Source organism: Puma concolor, chromosome B3, assembly GCF_028749965.1.
Source record: "Puma concolor isolate L17-30 chromosome B3, mPumCon1.1.hap2, whole genome shotgun sequence".
Taxonomy (NCBI): Eukaryota; Metazoa; Chordata; class Mammalia; order Carnivora; family Felidae; genus Puma; species Puma concolor.
The window spans coordinates 90510893-90529597 of NC_141672.1; the positions used below are offsets into that span (position 1 = coordinate 90510893).

Below are 18705 nucleotides of genomic sequence, written 5' to 3' on the forward strand. Positions count from 1 at the left end.
TGCTGGGGTAGTTGATGAAATAGACTGAAAGATACCAAGTCTCCTGCCATTGGTTGCCATTGATTCCCATTGGCTAAATTCAGCTCAGTTCCAAATACCATCATATTGGGGGTTAGGGCTTCAACTCCAAATACCAACACTTCCCTCAAAGAACTTCCCCTCTGGAGAAAGGGAACAAAGGCCCTAGCTCTAACACATACTTGCTTCACATCCCACCATGAGGGCCCCACTCTCAGACCTCATCTAACCTAACCCATGCTTAACTTAAGGCCAAGTGAGGGAAAGTGCCAGTGGGGCATGGGGGTAGGTGGACACAGGAGGAGAGAAGCAAGTATAAGGAGTGCTTTACCTAACAGAGGGGAACTGGGAGTAGATGGTATCTGAGAAGATACAGAAAGTTATTGTGTGGAACACACTGGTGCTGAGACATCAGTGGGTCATCTAAGTGGAAATAACCTTCAGGTTTTGGGGAAGACAGGAGTGTGGAAGGAAACTTCTTAAGGTCAGGGTTAGAGAGAGGAACTGGATGTCCTCTCCATGAAGTGGGAGGTGTAATAGGCTGTGAGTTCACTGAGGGCCTGAGTGCACAGCCAGCAGAGCAGAGTCCTTATGCCATGGCCAGCAGGCAACTGCATGTGACTTGATGATTTGGATGATCTACAATCAGTGTAGTTGTGGTTAGCAGGAAGATCTTAAGGGTCCATTTTGCTCTACAAATCTATATAATTCTACAAGATAATCTGTTTGACACTCCCAGATAACAGCTATTTTATGACTCTGGCTGACGCCAAGGAATTGAAATGGAATTGAGTAAGAAATGGAATTGAGGAACAGGAGGGCCTCCAACTACTCCTTCTTGGTACTTTGATTTCTTCAGTCATTCTCTTGGAAGCAGGATAATTTCTAGGTCTGTTCTCTTAGCTGATAGCAAGATAATATAACCACTCAACATTAGCTCAGCCTAATTAAATCAGGAGGAGATTAAAATCTCCTGATTTTTAATTCTCCTGATTAAAAAGTTGGAGTTTTCAGTCTCTTGGCTCTCTGCCTTTCCTCTTAATATAACTCCTTCATTTAAACAAATTTTCAGCATTTTCTCCAGAGGTGGCTAAATGACTTCAGCACTGCATTAACACTGGCAGACCCAACGTTAGAGCTCAAGAAGGGGTTAACCACATAGAAAGATTTCAGGAGTGCCAGGATGATCCTGATGTTCAAAGGTATCTAGCTCCTTTCCTTACAGCATGATTTCTTCTGTCTTCGTTATTTTAAAATTTTTTTCCTTTTTTTTTTTTAAATTGAAGCTTAGTTGATACACAGGGCTAGTTTCAGGTGTACAACATAGTGATTTGACCGCTGTATGTGTTATGCTATGTTCACCATAAGTGTACCTCCAACCTGTCACCATACAGCATTATTACAATATCATTGACTATATTCTTTAATCTGTACCCTTCATCCCTGTGACTTATTCATTCCACAACTGGAAGACTGTACCTTCCACTCCCCTTCACCCATTTTACCCATCCCTCCCTTCTCCTCCCCTCCCCTCTAGCAACCATCAGTTTGTACTCTGTATTTATGGGTCTGTTTCTGTTTTGTTTGTTCATTTGTTTTGTTTTTGTATATTCCACATATAAGTGAAATCATATGGTATTTGTCTTTCTCTGAGTTATTTCCCTTCACATAATATCCTCTAGGTCCATCCATGTTATTGAAAATGGCAAGATCTCATTCTTTTTTATGGTTGAGTAATAATCCTGTGTGTGTGTGTGTGTGTGTGTGTGTGTGTGTGTGTGTGTATAACACATCTTCTTTACCCATTCATCTATTGATGGACACTTGGGCTACTTCCATATCGTGGCTATTATAAATAATACTGCAGTAAACATAGGGGTGCACGTATCCCTTTGAATTAGTGTTTTTTGTATTCTTTGGGTAAATACCTCGTAGCAGAATTACTGGATCATATGGTATTTCCCTTTTTAATTTTTTGAGAAAACTCCATACTGTTTTCCATAGTGGATGCACCAATTGCATTCCCACCAACAATGCATGAGCATTCCTTTTTCTCCACATCTTCATCAACACTTGTTCTCTCTTGTCTTTTTGATTTTAGCCATTCTGACAGGTGTGAGGTGATATCTCATTGTGGTCTGATTTGCATTTTCCTGATGATTAGTCATGTTAAGCATCTTTTCATGTGTTTGTTGGCCATCTATATATCTTCTTTGGAAAGGTATTCAGGTCCTCTCCCCATTTTGTATTTGGACTTTTTTTTATTTTTTATTTTTGGTATTGAGTTGTTCTTCATTATTCGCTATCCAACAAGTATCTCTCAAGTGCCTTCTGTGTAACAGCCCTAGGAAGCAGTATGCATTAGAGTTATGAGCAATGAGTGTTTTGGTTGGTTTGTGTGTTTCACCTAGATTACTGGGCTGTGATAGAAGCTTTAGACAGATGGCTGAGGACACCACAGAAGAGAATGGAATCTTTCTGAAGGTGAGACAGGAGCAGGAAGGCCTTTTGTGTGTTAATCTAATCTGTAGACAGTTTAAACAACTATAAAAAAGTTTGAAATTGAACTTCTAGAAATGAAAATACAACTTCTGGAATGGAAAATACCTGAATGGGATTAATAGCAGCTTAGACATTGCAGAAGAAAAGATTAGTAAATTTGAAGCCATAGCAATAGAAACTACCCAACATAAAACACAGAAAGGGCAAAAAGACTGAGAGAGAGAGAGAGAGAGAGAGAGAGAGAGAGAGAGAGAGAGAATACTAATAGTGATCTGTGGGATATCATCAAATGGCCTAATATACATATAACTAGAGTCCTAGAAGAGAGGATAGATGGGGAAACAAAAAATATTTGAAGATACACTATTTTTAAAATTATATGTTAAAGTATCTTTCGTTAAACTTCATTTTTTGTTTCATAGAAACACCGTCGATTTTTGTATTTTGTTTTTGCCTGTTCTTGCGTAAATCATTCCCACCACCAATTTATGAGAATTACAGTTGCTCTGAAAACTCATTAGTACTTGGTATCGTCCTTGGCTCTCCTGTAAACAGCTCTCTCAAACAGAACCAGTCACTTCTTCACTACCAAATCTAGAATCTTCTCATTTGTCATGCTACCTGATTGTATACATCACTGAATATCATTGACCTCTCCTCCTTCTTACAGATTATCTCTCTTTTTCACTTTTCCTCCTAGCTCTCCAACTGATTCTACTGTCTGCTTTTCTTCTGGCTGTCCTATCAGAGCAACTGTTCTGACTTCCTGGGAGAATGGGGGTAAGCCTGGCAGGGTTGGGTGGGGATAGCAAGGTAGGTGGGTGAGTATGATCTGGACAAGTTACCAGGGAGGAGGTCTGGAAGAATGTCTCCAGCCTGACTATGTTACATGTCAATGCAAATCCTAAGTGAAGAATTTTAGGCAGCCCATCCTTGGTAGGAGCTCCTTCCCCACCTCCATTTTTTTTCTCATTAGGGCCTGAGCCTGCTATCTGCATCTGAAGGAGCTAGAGCTTTTGTGTCCTCAAATTCCTACTGAAATCATGAAAAGAATGTATAAACAAGGGCAAATTGCATCAGCACAGGAAGTCAGTGATCAGCATTAAGTTTATACTAGAAACCAGGAGAAACTTTTGCTAACGACAGAACGTAGGGCTTGGCTTAAAAAGGCCCCTGGAGTTAAAGTCATGATTCTCCCCAGTGAGAGAGAGCACCTTATTTGGGAAAGACTTTACTGCCCATCAGAACCAGTGCTACCTCTAACTCAGAGAGGTAAGAGTTCTATAAGGAAGAAGTTGAGGGTGGGTTGAAGGGCCATTTGGATATTTCACACCATAGGTCTTGACTGTCTTTGTGGATCTTTGGCGTTAGATCTCCACCATTAGTGTGAAGAAGGTCTGATGTTTTCTGTTGTCTGAAATGGGCACATGAAACAGATGTGGGTGCTCTGTGGAGAAAGAGTTCTCTTCTAAGGTAATACATCCATCACAACTCAGCAGTTAAGCACCTGACCATGTTCTGATTTAGGTTCCCTTCTCATTATACCTGGGCTGATGGCTCTCAGAACTGGTCATCCCCAGGTTCATGGAGTTTCTTCCTTCAATGTAAGTTTGCTGGCCTCCATCTGATAGAGCTTTCTTTTGCCTTCTGTGATTTTCCAGCTCCTATTTAGCTTTCCACTGTGGCTTATGGATAACCTTTTTGTTTCTTAGACTCAGTCATTCTTACTTTAAGCTAGAGCAGGAAAGAATCAACCCGGCCACAATGTCAACAGTCACTAGAGATGGATTTTCTGAAAGTTGTCCTAAGCTTTCCACCCTAACTGCTAAATGCAAATACCCCAGACTCTGGGAGTTTCCATAGCTTTGTCTGTGTTAGTTGGGAGTTTCCACATCCTATAGATAAGGCCATTGAGAAAATGCACAAACACCTTTGCTGCTAAGCCTGACCTGTAGTGACCACTAATGCTCTATTTCGCTAACACTACCTATCATCTTTACCCTACTCTCTTCTCGCTTTGTCAGTTGAAGCTGCGGGCAGTAGGCACGTGAAAGGATTATTGTTAGTCCATATCTGAAAAGCCCCCATACACATACCTGGAGAAGTTATCAGAGGGTACATACTTCACAGCAAGTTATGGCCAAGCTATTATGTTCCACATTTATCAGATAGATTTTTTTCTCAATTCAGCTTCCAGATATAACACAGTTACTAACCCTCAAATTGTACCATTATGTAAAGAGCTTGATAGTATTAGATCCCAAGCCAAACAGGATACCAAGACAGTGAACTCACGTGATTCTACGTACTGCTTCTCAGTTGGTTTAAAAGGTGTGAGAGTTTGTTTTTTCTTTCCTTTGCAATGCCCCTTATGGCTTTCTTGTTTTTTAATTTTAATGTTTTGCAACAGAGGTCTGGTTTCAATTTGATATTCTAGGATCAGGTTGTTAATGGATTTTGCTAAAGTGATTGTTCCTTTTTTTATTTAAAAAATTTTTTTTTCAACGTTTATTTATTTTTGGGACAGAGAGAGACAGAGCATGAACGGGGGAGGGGCAGAGAGAGAGGGAGACACAGAATCGGAAACAGGCTCCAGGCTCTGAGCCATCAGCCCAGAGCCCGACGCGGGGCTCGAACTCACGGACCGCGAGATCGTGACCTGGCTGAAGTCGGACGCTTAACCGACTGCGCCACCCAGGCGCCCCTCCTTTTTTTATTTTTAAAAAAAAATTTAAAGTTTATTTATTGAGAGAGAGAGACAGAGACAGAGACAGAGAGAGACATAGAAAGAGAGAGTCAGGCTCTGTGCTGTCAGTGCAGGGCCCAACTGGGGCTGAAACTCACAAACCTCAAGATCATGAACCTGAGCTGAAATCAAGAGTTGGATGCTTAACTGACTGAGCCACCCAGGCACCACTAAAGTGATTGTTCTGTTAAAAAAATTTTTTTATGTCTTTATTTTATTTTAAGGGAGAGACAGAATGCAAGTGGGGGGAGGGGGCAGAGAGAGAGGGAGACACAATCCGAAGCAGGCTTCAGGCTGTCAGCACAGAGCCCGACGCGGGGCTCCTACTCATGCCTCCTAAGGTCATGACCTGAGTTGAAGTCCGCGCCCACGTCCAGCCCACTGGGCCACCCAGGCGCCCCCTAAAGTGACTGTTCTTAACTGATTTCTTGTGGTACCCACTGAACTTTCCCAGGAAATGGTAGAATGTGCTTGCGAAGTGATGACAGAAATCATTTCTGGGCATGTGGTTTATATTTATTTTTAGACTAGTGCGCCCCCTCTAATTTTGCAGTGGCTTTACTGAACTGGCATTTGACCGAGTATAATTTTAAATCAGCTTCACCTAGTGTATCAGTTTGGGTCCCAATAGGAAACAGATGGCATACTTAAATTCAGATAATTACAGGAGGGTTTATTTACAAAGAGACCATTACAAAGATGTGTGCAAGATGTGGTGGAGCCACAAGAAAGGATAGTGCAAGAACCTGTAAGCAGTGAACTCTTGCTATTCCTAGGCCTGAAGGGACAAGACGTAAGAGAAGTGAGGAGGAAAGTCAGATAAAGAGCTCCTCAATACACTGACTTTTCATATACTCTGATCTCCTTCTGAGTCACCCTGGTAGAACCCAACTAGCGGAGCTAAAGGGCATAGGAGCCCATTGACAGAGTCAACAGGGTCAGGGTCCTAGGGTATAGAGAAAGGTGGAGAGTGGGTCTGGAGAAGCAAACCAAAGGTACCTGACACACACAAGAAGTCTAGGATTAAAATTAAATCAATTCCTTGACACACTTTGTGAATGATGTTCCGGAGATAATGATGCCCTTTCAGGTATACTGACACCTCTAAACAATCCTTTTTACTTACACTTTCTCTATTAAGCATGGAAAGGCAAAAGAGCTCTTGAGATCCTAAAGCAGCCTCTTGAATTGATTCAGTTACATGGTGATAAAGATGATATTTTCTTCTCTCAGATTACCTATATCTGATAATATACACTCTTCTCAGTCCAACAGGGTTGGACTCCCTGCCAAAGGGAAATGAGGAGGAAGGGGAGGAGGAGGGAAGAGGGAAAAGAAAGGCTATGTATAGGAAGAGGGAACATCTCAGATGGCAGAGACAGCAGTGGAGAAAGTCATGGAAATCTGTGAACCAAGACCCCTGGGCATTTGAGCTTAGCGACTGGCCCCACCAGCTCTGGCCAAGCATTTCTGACTCAGCATAATGGCCAATTGGGGCCTTCTTGCTGGGCTCACCTTCTTTGAAATTCCCAAGAGTTTGAGAATTCAAGTTTTTACTTACATGACTTTAGTGTGCTGAGGATACTTAGGAATGGCAGAGACGGGTAAGTCTGGAGGCCAGGTGAGATGCAGCATGGGATGATTATTGAGGGCTCAGATTCTGAAGCCAGGCTGCCTGAGTTTACATTCTGTCTGCTCTTTATAGCTTCCATGACCTTGGGAGAGTTATTTAACTTCTGTATTCTAGTTTCCACATCTGCAAAATGGAAAAGATAACAGTAATCACCTCAAGAATTCTTGGGAGGACTTACTACTTGTAAAGTTCCTACAAAGAGCCCCACATATAGAAAGCACACTGTAAATGTTAAATCACATTTGAATAGCTCTACTTGCTGGGCATCTTCTCTCAGGCCCTGCCCACCAGAGATTCTTGAGGGTGGCGGTGTTTTCCTTCTAGTCTGTCAGTGCATATCTGATTGACTGCTCAGGATTATGGGTTCGTGTGGTTTTTAGGAATGGTCAAAGCTGCCTTTCAGAATAGGCCCTTTACTGAATCTGGAAGCTAAACAATCCCTTGTTCCTGAGGAGCAAGGAAGGAGTAAGTCCCAAGAGTCTCTCCTGATGGAACTAGTGTCTACCTGTGTGGTAAGAGATTACTGGGGATACTGCTAGTCCAGGCAGGGTAGGGTTATTCTGACCTGCTGCTCCTTGGCAAGATTTGATCTGGCTTTTTTGCCACTGCCACAACATTATCAGTCGTCCTCTGGCTGAATAATTGTCCTTATTGAGAAACAGAAAATTCTTTCTCAGGCCAGATAATCTAAGTTCTGGGAATTGATGTAAATGGGATGGAGTAACTTTTGTAACTTAATTTTTGGGTTCTTATCAGGAGGGACACATAACCTTTCACCAGGGCAAGAAGTTTCTGCAGAACATGCGCTGGCTTATTCAGGAAGATCCTGCTGGGCCTGTTTGGGTGAGAATTCATGGGGGCCAGAGACACAGTTGTTTTAGGAAAGTGACCTTGTGTCAAGACAATTACTAGATAGAAAGCAACTCTATTCACAAATTGATCTAAAGAGCTATTTGATGTATAAATCTTAATTACTTATAAGTGAATCATAATTTATTGAATTGCACTTCCAGGAATAGGTAAAATCTGAGAATCAACTATTTTTTGAAACTTTTCTATTTGATAGACTTAAATATTTGAGAGAATCTGGGTTTGTCTCTTTTTTGTTTCTTGAGATCCTAAAGCAGCCTTTTGAATTGATTCAGTTACATGGTGATAAAGATGATTTTTTCTTCTCTCAATTACCTATATCTGATAACCATGCAGGGCATGGTTCTTATAGGCTTTACAAGAGAAGCCTAGTATTTGTTACTTATTTCCTGGTTTATTCATAAGATAAATGATATAAAATATTTGAAAAAGACAGAAAACATGTTTAAAATATACTGTCGGTGATGTATGGGACTTTGATGACAATGTTAGAGCTGGAGTAGTGAAAAGAAAATTTTTATTTTGGGGTGAGTCAGGGATCCATGAGGTGAGAACTATATGGCTATACTTCCTATTAGTAGCCTTGTTTACTTGGTTTTATTCCAGAGGAAAGGTTAAAATGACTGGGATTGTACAGTTTTGAGAACAGATGACTTTTGAAGAGTCTAGTGGTAGATACTGATCAAATCTACTCCAGGGGACAGAAAGAGGATATCAGATAAATTAGAAGAGAGTGAGATTTCACTAGAGGTAAGTGAAAAAATGTAGTATTCAAACTAAGCTGAACTCTCCCTGGGAATCCTCAAGAAGAAAACAGCCATCTATCCTGGCCTTGAGAATGACAGCTCAGTCTGACAATTAGGGCTGGGTAGCAAGGTCGTGGGAGGGTTTTTCTTGTTTTATTTCCAACATTCATGACTAGAGCTTCATTTGCCCCCGAGGAGCCCCGTTTGCTGAACCTTACTCTGTACTTTCTTTTATGTTGCTTATTGCCTGGCAGCCTGCCTTGTGGATTTCCAGAGAGCTCTGGCCTTGTCTGTCCTTACCTGTTTGGTGCTCTTTTTTTTAATGTTTATTTATTTATTTATTTATTTATTTATTTATTTATTTATTTTTGAGACACACACATACACACACACACACACACACACACAGACCATGAGTGGGGTAAGAGTAGAAACAGAGAGGGAGACACAGAATCCGAAGCAGGCTCCAGGCTCCATGCCGTCAGCACAGAGCCTGATGCAGGGCTTGAACTCACGAACTGTGAGATCATGACCTGAGCCGAAGTCGTACACTTAACCGACTGAGCCACCCAGGCACCCCACCTGTTTGCTGCTCTTGATCCTGGTTCACCACTTTTTGAAAAAGATTCTTTGGTAAAAAACTAACAAGATGTCTAAAGCCCTTTAAAAATTCCTGCCGGAAGCTTTGGATGAAATGATGAGAAAGATAAAAATTTCAGTATCCCAGTTTCCATAACTTGTCCCGAACTCTGTTCTCTTTCCTTTTTCTTCTTGGACAGTTCCTGAGCTGTCTCTCAACCCCCACCTCTGTACTTACAAACCCAAGGCTCAGGGAGCAAAATAGCAACAAACTTCTGTGCCCTGGACTTTAGTCCAGTTTCTTGTAGCCTCGTGTCTCAACATTGCTAGGGGGCAGAAGGGGTTATGTTTCAGAGAAGAGTTTCAGTCTGTTTATCATCAGGGCTTGTGTCAGAAATGAGAAAAACCATACTCCTTTTCATCAAAGTGATCATAACAAAGAGACTTGCAGCTGCATTAAGCTATCGAATTGATTTGGTGGTCGTATGTGTCTCCCTTTACTTCCCTGATACTTTTTATGCTTTTTTCCCCTCCTGTCCTCCCAACTTCCTGCACCCACTGGTGTCTTTTACAATTCCTTACAGTTTAAGGAGCAAACTTCCTGTTCAGTGTATGCTGAACTGGATTCTGTAGCAGCCACAGCTCATCTGACTATAGCATGTACATGTCCTCTGGTAACAGGCCTAGGGGGAGAGAGTAACTTCCAGACTCTCTCTCTCAAGTTCCTCTTTTCTGCCTGTTCTCCAAATGGATGCACAGAAAATAGGTGTTAAGAATGTTTGCAACAGTGAGAAATTGGAGAAACCCACCAAGACTACAACCTAAATTTTGTATCCTTGACTTATTTGGCACTGAGGAGATAGAGCTAAAAAGACCGCATTCATTAGGAGGATGGATTCTGGAAGCCAGATCTGATTCACTTTAAGTACAATGAGTTCACAACATGAACAGCTCTGAAATGAAACTCTGTTGACCTGTGATGCTTTTTGTCATTGTTGTTTCTGAGGCATCTTAATGAGCAACATGCTCTTTTTGTTTTCTTTTCATATGTGACCTCTCTTCTAATTCTCTGTCCTTGTCCAACACTCAGACATGAGGAAACCAGTGTGTGTATTGATCAGACATATCTGGTACATCAAGGGACCATAAAGTAGTTGATCTATGGCTTAGCCTTTGCTCTTGCCCTGGGAGTGGTTGGATATCGGGTGGAGTTCCATGGGAGAACCAAGTATACTTTTCCCCCTTAAAAAACATTTTGATTATTCATTAGAACAATCTTACAGAATAAACCTTTGTATTACATCTTACTGATACCAAAACTTGAAGAAAAAGAAGTCATGTGATTTGTGTCCTAATTCTGTAAGAGTCGGGGGAGAGAGATGGTAACCAGAAAACTACCAGATGAAAATTCTCAAGATAAGTCTCTGTGTCTGATCTGTTGAATTATTTCACTTACCCTTGGGGTGAACTTCTATTTTTCAATGGTAAATTTAATTATTTGTTATCCATTCACTAAGTTGGTGACATAGTCTTGGCATTACCTCTTCAGGGTGTTTGCAGGAGTCTTCTTGGTTGGCCCTATCCTATGTCTTGCCCTAGACACAGCCCACAGAGCAGTTGTGTCTTTCCTTTGCAGGAATATGCATGTTCATCCTTACCTCTGCCTCCTCCAAACTCCACAATGCAGAGTTTTGGGTATGCAGGATAAGTATAACAACACATAGCCAAAGACCATGTGTTACTAATTATTGATTGCAAAGGCACAGAACTAAGTTCTTAACAATCTGTGGAATTTGCTTCTGTGACAGTTTTGCTCCTAAGAGAAATTTTAAAGTTCTTAGAGGCCTTGGATCACTTAGTTTCAAACTGTAGGTTCTGATCCATTAGTGAATCTTGATGTCAATTTGTGGATCTAGGCCAGTGTTAAAGAAAGAACAAACAAACAAACAAAAAAAAATAAAGAAGGAAAGAAAGAAAATAGAATACAAGAGAGAATCCACATTGCACATAATAATATTAAAGTATTTATTTATGATGCTTTTATTTGTATGTATGTAAGTGTGACATCTACCCTGTAGACAGTTTAAAAAAAAAACATATGGACATATGTGGCTCTTTATATATTACTAACCTGTTTCCCCCTGCTCCCTACTCTATATCACCCCAGATTTACTATGAATATCTTAGGTTGGTTCCAGAGTACATGTACTCATGTTTAAAACCCCAACCAGGTAATGGACAACTAGGATTCAAGACTCACATTGGAATAATGTTCTAATTGGTCCTAGGTGTCCTGGAGGGCAGTGCTTTGGGCCTGGGTCTTCAACTTGCCTTTGGGATTTTGGTCATCAGAACTGATCCTCAATTTAATGCACTTCAATGGCTGGGAGACCAGGTTCAGGTATGAGAGACTGAATGTGAGGGTTCTGCTCTTTTATAACCCTAGAGAAAGGAAATTTAGGGGAAGCATGAGCAGGTTGGGCTGTGTCTTGTTAATGATGGTAGTAGGAGATCTGGTAGGAAAGTAAAAAGTACACTGGGGTACAACTAACCATATGCATAAAGGGAACTGAACAGCTGAGTCCTATGTCATTAAATGAGCAGCTCATAAGGACATAGCCCTCCCTCCACTTAGTAGCGGCAGTAGGTCCTAATCATGCATGAGGCCAATCCCCTCTCCCTTGCATCCTTCCTGGCTTCACTTTTGTTTACTCTTTCTTTCTTTCAAATTTTCCTGAACTATACTGTGGCTGGCTCCAATTTTGATATGTCAGTGAAGAATATCATTGCTTTTCAGCTCATATAAATTTTCATGGGGAGGAATGAGAGTGTCAGTGTTGGGAGAGGTGTAGAGGATGAAAATGTGAGTCCAAGAGATGAGCCAGTATATATGTCAGTTTGACTCTAAGAAGAGAATTTGATCCCATCAGTAAAGGAAACAGCATCAATCTCTTGCCCATTGATTATTATATTTGGAAATTGGAATGAAATAGGGGTTGGGGAGGAAGGCTCAGAAGACCCCTTGTGGCTTAGTACTGATGGGATAATAGATTTGTAGTACATTTAAATGTATTCCTGAAATAGCCTGTGTTTAAATATCTACTGAGTACCTACACTGTATCAGCTATCCTTGGGATGCTAAGAGCTTAATTCAGAGGCCTGCAATGAAGTTCACTTATGGCATACATGAACACATTCAGTGTAACATCTCACCAGATGCCCTGTCATTCTTTTTATGGACCTTACCAATCATCCCTTTCTTTGGATGCATGATGCCCATTCTCTACTACCTGGGTGTTACAGAAGGTGAGTCATCTCCTATACCACTCAGGGTGGGCTTTCATCTTGTGATCTGTCAAGAGGCAAAGAAATGACACTTTTTGGGGCACCTGGGTGGCTCAGTTAATTAAGACTCCAACTTCGGCTCAGGTCATGATCTCATGGTTTGTGGGTTTGAGCCCCACGTCGGGCTCTGTGCTGACAGCTTGGAGCCTGGAGCTTGTGTCGAATTCTGTGTCTCCCTCTCTTTTTGCCCCTCCCCCACTTGTGATCTGTCCCTCTCTGTCAAAAATAAACAAACATTAAAAAAAAAACTTAAAAAAAAAGAAATGACACTTTTGACACTTATTCTGGAAAAATGCTCATATGTAGGATGTAGAGTGGTAAACCCAATGTGAAGAGGCAAACCCTTTCAAGCATACCTGATTTCAGATGGTCAGGTCCAGGCCCTATGTAGGCTGAGGGTCAGAGCAGGGACAGAAAATAGGCTGGACTACTATTTCATAATTAATTTATTTTAATATACTTGTTCTGGAAGCCAAGAGTCCTGAGTTCTGGTCCAGGCTCTGCTTGTAACTTGCTTTGTGGTCTTAAGCTTGTCACTCTACTTCTCTAAACCTTAGTTTCCTTACCAATAAAATGGAGGAGGGGTTTTGCTGGAGACTCTCTAACATTCCTGCTAATGTTAATGCTTTAGGTCTTTATATTCCTTTAGGTCACCTGGTTTTTGCAAATCACCATGAGTACCACTTGTCACAGATACCCTGGCTGTGGCAGGAAACATCTTTGAGGGGTTGGTAAGCACTCGAAGGCATTTTGATCTTCTTTTCTTTGGGGAACACAAAGTGGAGCAGAAAACAGATTGAGAGAAAGTATGCTTTCTGGTAAGTCAAATAGATGAGGACTGTATGGGCAGCCAATCACTGATAAAAGAAAACTCAGAAGCTCCAAGGGAACTCTGCTCATTGCTTTCACACTTCATGCCTTCATACTTCAAACTTATCTGGGCACCCTTATTCTGGATATCCTTAACCACTGACCCATCTTTTTACACAGGAATGCATGGAAATGTCCTGGTCCAACTTTTCTCCTTCTTTGGGGACTATGACAGATATTTGCCCTATATTCTGGTTTCTCTCTGAGACCCTTGTTTTCCAGTATCTCTAATGAGGCAATAGCTTACCTTGCTCAGGGCTAACATGAAGTCTCTCTCCCATAATACTTATTTGATACATTTGTCTCTATGGAGTAGGTGCTCAGCATATGCTATTATTGACTGCTCAGCTCAATGCCTGGGACGATAGCTTGTCAAATTGGCATGAAGTTAGTATTGAGGTCTTTGTCTCCCAAAGCTTAGGCTAATTAACTGTTTCTGAAATGTTCTTAGGGTACTTCTGCACACTTCTACCATAGCACTTCACATTTTGCTGCAATTATGTATTATCAGCTTAGTTTCTTCTGCTAGACTCTTAACAGCAGGAACTTTGCCTTAGTCATATTAATATCCCTATTATCTTGTACAGCAGTAGGCATATAGTTAGGTCTTCATACTTTCACAACATTTTCACAGCCTTTTAAATTGAAGTATAATTGACACACAGTGTAACGACAAACATGGTTTCTTTTGATTCTTTCATCAACACCGGGCTCTAATAATCTATTTGCAATTCATTTAATAAGTACTTTTTAAGCAGCTAATATGTACTCCATAAGGTCATTCATTAAGTATATGGCTTTAGACACTGAGAGCATACACAAGAAAGATACCATTTCCTTTCTATAGCTTTTTAAAATTTAAATTGATGAGACAAACTCATGTGAAAACATGAGAACAATGCCAGCCAGGATATGAGTAGGTGCCAGAAGGAGTGAGACAGACACTGGGAAGGTCTGACAGCAGAGCTGAGTGCTGAAAGGGCACTCACACTGGAGGGATGTATCCCGGGGTATGGGGTGGGCACTCTGGGGCTGGGGAGCCACACCCTCCTGAATCTGACACAGCTCTCCTTGTTTAATGACAGAGGCACCCCTGCTCATCTGCTATGTCTTGCAGACACGATGCCCTCTGAAATCCATGCAGTGATGACTGGAAGGTTTGCCACCATTTTGGGCATTGTGTTGGGATCCTCCAAATCCTTCGGGGCAGGCATAGTCTGATGACACCCTGCTGAGCTTTAGTCTGGGTTCTACAGATACTGATTCCTAAGTTTGGCCTTACTGATTGATGCATCATCCTTGCTTGATTTCTGCCTCTATGATGGCTGCTCCTTCTGCTCTTGCCTTGTCAAACTGATAACTTGGATGAGTCCAAGTTCAAGAATATGGAGGAGGTAAAATCACCCTATGCATGAGTCCAATGAAGCATATAATTTGAGGGGGTGGTGAGGTCAAGTGCAGGGTCAAGAGTGGTGTGATGGCAGAGGCTTCAAGTCTCTTGGAGAAGTAATAAAATGATTACATATCCCCTCTTGTCTACCTCTGCCTCTAGCTAACCATGTTGATTTCCCTCTTTTATTTAATACTTCCACCAGCCTCTATCTTCTACATGCCATTATCCTCTATCCTTGATGTCAGTATAATTTCATGGCAATTCAGTCAGATATTGTTTCACTGTGATTGCCACCAAACCCCTTTCACCTCTTAAGCTGGTCTTGCCTCTCCTCCTGTGTTCCTGGACTGCAGGGACCATGGAATTTCTCTTCTCTGAGGGGCTGAGACTACTCTAGACACCATATTCTTCCCTTAGGCCCAATAACCACAGGAAGGAGAAGAATGTCCTGGAAGCTATCAGTAATGAACCATGGATGCCATAGACCATTTTGGTAATGTAGCAGCTATCCTCATTGCCTTTTAATGGGCGTGTTGTCCTACATCAATGTTGCCCTCTCCTGGCTAGGAGAATTGGTAGACATTCAGAAACTCCCTTTCCAGATAAAGGGTTACATTTGTTGGGCTATCCCTCTAGTTGTGGTTAAGTAGTGCTTTGAACTGTACATACCCTGCCCCTTAGTGAGCTAAGAGAGAACATGGATAGGAGAAGGGTGGAGGAGACAGAGTCAAGACTCCAGAGAGAGTCCTTGGCTCCAGGACTCCTTTTCCTTGGATATCTCTTTCTTTCACCCGGGTCAACTGCTCCTACATACTAAAGCCCATGGTTTTCATGATGGGTGTAGAGTGGGGCAGACTATTCTGTGAGTATGATGGTGGAGATCAAGTTCTTCACAAATGAGTTGGTGGCTTGTCAGCAACTGTCTCAATATAAGAACAAACATCTTTCTGCAGAAGAGTGGATTGGGGGAGAGAAACAGTGGATTTCTGTAAGTGAGAATCCTGAAAAGCACAAATAGTCTGTGGGCAGAAAGAACATGTTAAACAAAAGCTTGTTTCATACTTGCAGATCCCTTCCCAGTGTCCCAGCCCTAACCAGAAAGCAAGCATAACTTTACACTTAGCTCCAATACCCAAGCTTCCCTGAGGTCTTCTTCCAACACTGTCTGACCCAGCCTCTCTCTGTAATGTAATTAATTGTTGGGTCTTCACAGTCGGGGCAGTCCAGGGTGGACACTGATGGTCTAAGGTCCCTTCTTCATTTATAAGTTTAAGTTGCCATAAATTGATCTCCTTTTCTCTCTCTCCCTCTGTCTTTCCCTTCTTGATCGTTATCATTCCTAGGCCTTCTCCTTATTCACAGGCTTCAACAAGAAGAGTGTTGGGCAAAGAGGCCCATGGTCGTTTCCATGTAATTATCCCTGTAACAACTCAGGAACTGATTATTTTCTGAGCATCCTTTCCACATTCTTTAGGGTAATGTGGACTAGATTGGGGTTCTAAGTACTCTGGAACTTTTATCCTGATTATATGAGTGCACACAAGGGACTGAGTTTATTTACTTATTTATTTTTATTTCCCTAAGTGACAGCTGAAATCATTATATTTTCACACTGTGGATTTGCTAATCTCAGTTCCATAGGAATCATACTGGGAGGGTTGAATGAGTTAATTCATTTTCCCAACTACCCAATAAGCCAACCAGATCCCAGTGGGCACTACTGGTACTTCAGTACAACTTGAGACCAGATAGAGAAGCTGATGTGAAATGGGCCCTCTCAGGCAGCAGTTAATTTGGAGTTAAGGCAACCATGATACTGGGCTATGCATGGATCCCATCTGGATTTACAATGTTAATTTTTGTGACTTTTTTCCCTTTTGACTGGAGGTCCAAAAGACCAATTTTATTTTTATTTTTTTCTATGAGGAAGATTGTAATGATACATTTTTCTTTTGCCATTAAATGGGCATAGTGGATATATAAGTAAAGATATTTGGGGTTCTATTCAGTAGCAAAAGTCCCTTTGGAAATTAGGGTACTCACCAGCTACCTTCATAGAAATAGAAGTTGCACAAGGAATCAAAATACAAATAAAAACAGTGCACACATAAGGCAGATAGACAGGAAGTCCAAGTGGTATGAAGCGTTGGATTAAAAGCTACAGGTCATCAGGTGTAGGAGGTGTAAGTATGTAAAGCAGGCACAGATACAGTTAGACTACTGAAGATATTGCTGAATGTGGGTGATGATTGCCAGAAAATGATATGAGGAAAGTGGAATTGTCTCTGAGGGTAGCAGTAGGGAGAATGACTAGCATTCTAAGAGTTTAGAAGTTCCAGGTTAGAAATAATGTATAAAAAGAAATACACTTCAGTGTGTCCATTTTTTATGGCACTCATATTCTGGAATAGAACCATTACATTGATTTATTTGGTAGCTGATTGAACAACTTAAAAGTGAAACAATTTCATTTCAGTTTATCTTTTCCTTTCTGTTAAACAACTGGCTGGATTCTAATCCTGATGCCTGGTTACTGTCTGACTGCAATTGCCATCCAGTAGTGGGAAATGAATCATGTGGCTGAGGTTTAGGTGAATGTTGCCTTCCTTATCCCTCTGGCTCAAAGCAGTCCATCTAATTCTGGTCCTGGCTTAAGAATGCAGATCTCATCTAGTGAACACCCAAGGATCTGTGCCTGCCTGCAGCAATGAAGAGCTTTGCTTGATCCATATACATCTTAGGAATGTTCACAGAAGCAATGAAGTTAGGGTCATATACAAATCCTTGACCTAGGGCATTTCTGAGTTAGTGACCCATCAGGATTAATGTATAAAACACACTTGTTGGGGTACCATTGGCTGGCTTCTGGTGGTCAGTGGTAGGGATCGTATTCATCTGCTGTGTTTGTTCCTCTGCATTCTTCTAGGTGGGTGCTCACTGGGTATACCTGATTGCCTGGTGGGGAAGAGATCAAGTTATTGTGTTTTGTTGTCTATAGCATCAATGGTACTCCACCAGAAGAGTGACTTGTTTCCAAGGTTGAGGTCAGTGCCCTCTTCACAGGGGCCTATGTATCCTTTATCGCTGCCTGTGTGGCACGTAGGCACCTCAGCTTAGTCTCTTGGCAGAAATCCCTTACCTAGATCCCAAAAAAAATCTCTCTGAGAATATTGATTTAACCATCCATCTCAAAGATGCATAGAAAAGGCATCTAAACAACATTCTCAATTCACACCCAAGAATTAAGAGCCTTAAGGAATATGTGTAAAGTCTTTTTCTTAGTAATTCTGTCTTCCTTATGTAGGAATCTTCTATGTCCCCAGGGAGCTGAAACTGACTGTGTCTCCTTCCTAAACACAGGTTTCACCAGTAGCACCTACAAGGCCTATGTGTGCTGCAAAGACCTCTTTCGGAGTTGAGTGAGCACCAAGATTCCTGCTCCCTTCTCTTGTACTCTATTCTCCACTCAGGAATTTTCTGGGAGTGGGGAGAAATAAGGTCTCGATAATCATGTGGATGCTAATATAGTATATGAAAAGAGATTGGTATATGTGGTAGTCTAGATTTGTGTCCCTTTCTCTCATTAGGTGCATCCTCAGTAGTAGCTCTAGTATGCATAAGTGACAGATTTTACCTGTATTGGTAGGGTACTGAGAAGTGGAGGGCCAGAGGAAGAAGTAAGGAAGGGTGGTTTCCCTGAGAAGAAGGTACTGTATTTATGTGACTGGAATATAGATAGGTTGTAGGTAAAGATTTGGCAGTGCTTGGGATTCTTTCTTTCCTCTCTCTCTCTCTATCCCTGCCTCACTCACATGCATGCTCTCTCTCTCTCTCTCTCTCGAAATAAATAAGTAAACTTAAAAAAAAAGAAAAAGAAAAACCATCAATTCATAAAGGAAGAGAGAAAGAGACGAAGAAGGAAACAAAGAAACTACTATAGAGCCAGAAAACAACAAATTTTCAATAGTAAGTCCATACCTATCAATAATTACTTTAAATGTAA

The 18705-nt window shown here is 41.4% G+C and overlaps 1 long non-coding RNA gene across 1 annotated transcript; it reads left to right on the forward strand.

Annotated features, from left to right (window-relative positions):
- Positions 1–3633: 3633 nt before the first annotated feature.
- LOC147580200 (uncharacterized) lies at positions 3634–14262 on the forward strand. Its single transcript, XR_015252629.1, has 3 exons — positions 3634–3792; positions 11383–11495; positions 13089–14262. It is a non-coding gene; the product is annotated as an uncharacterized LOC147580200 (long non-coding RNA).
- Positions 14263–18705: the final 4443 nt, after the last annotated feature.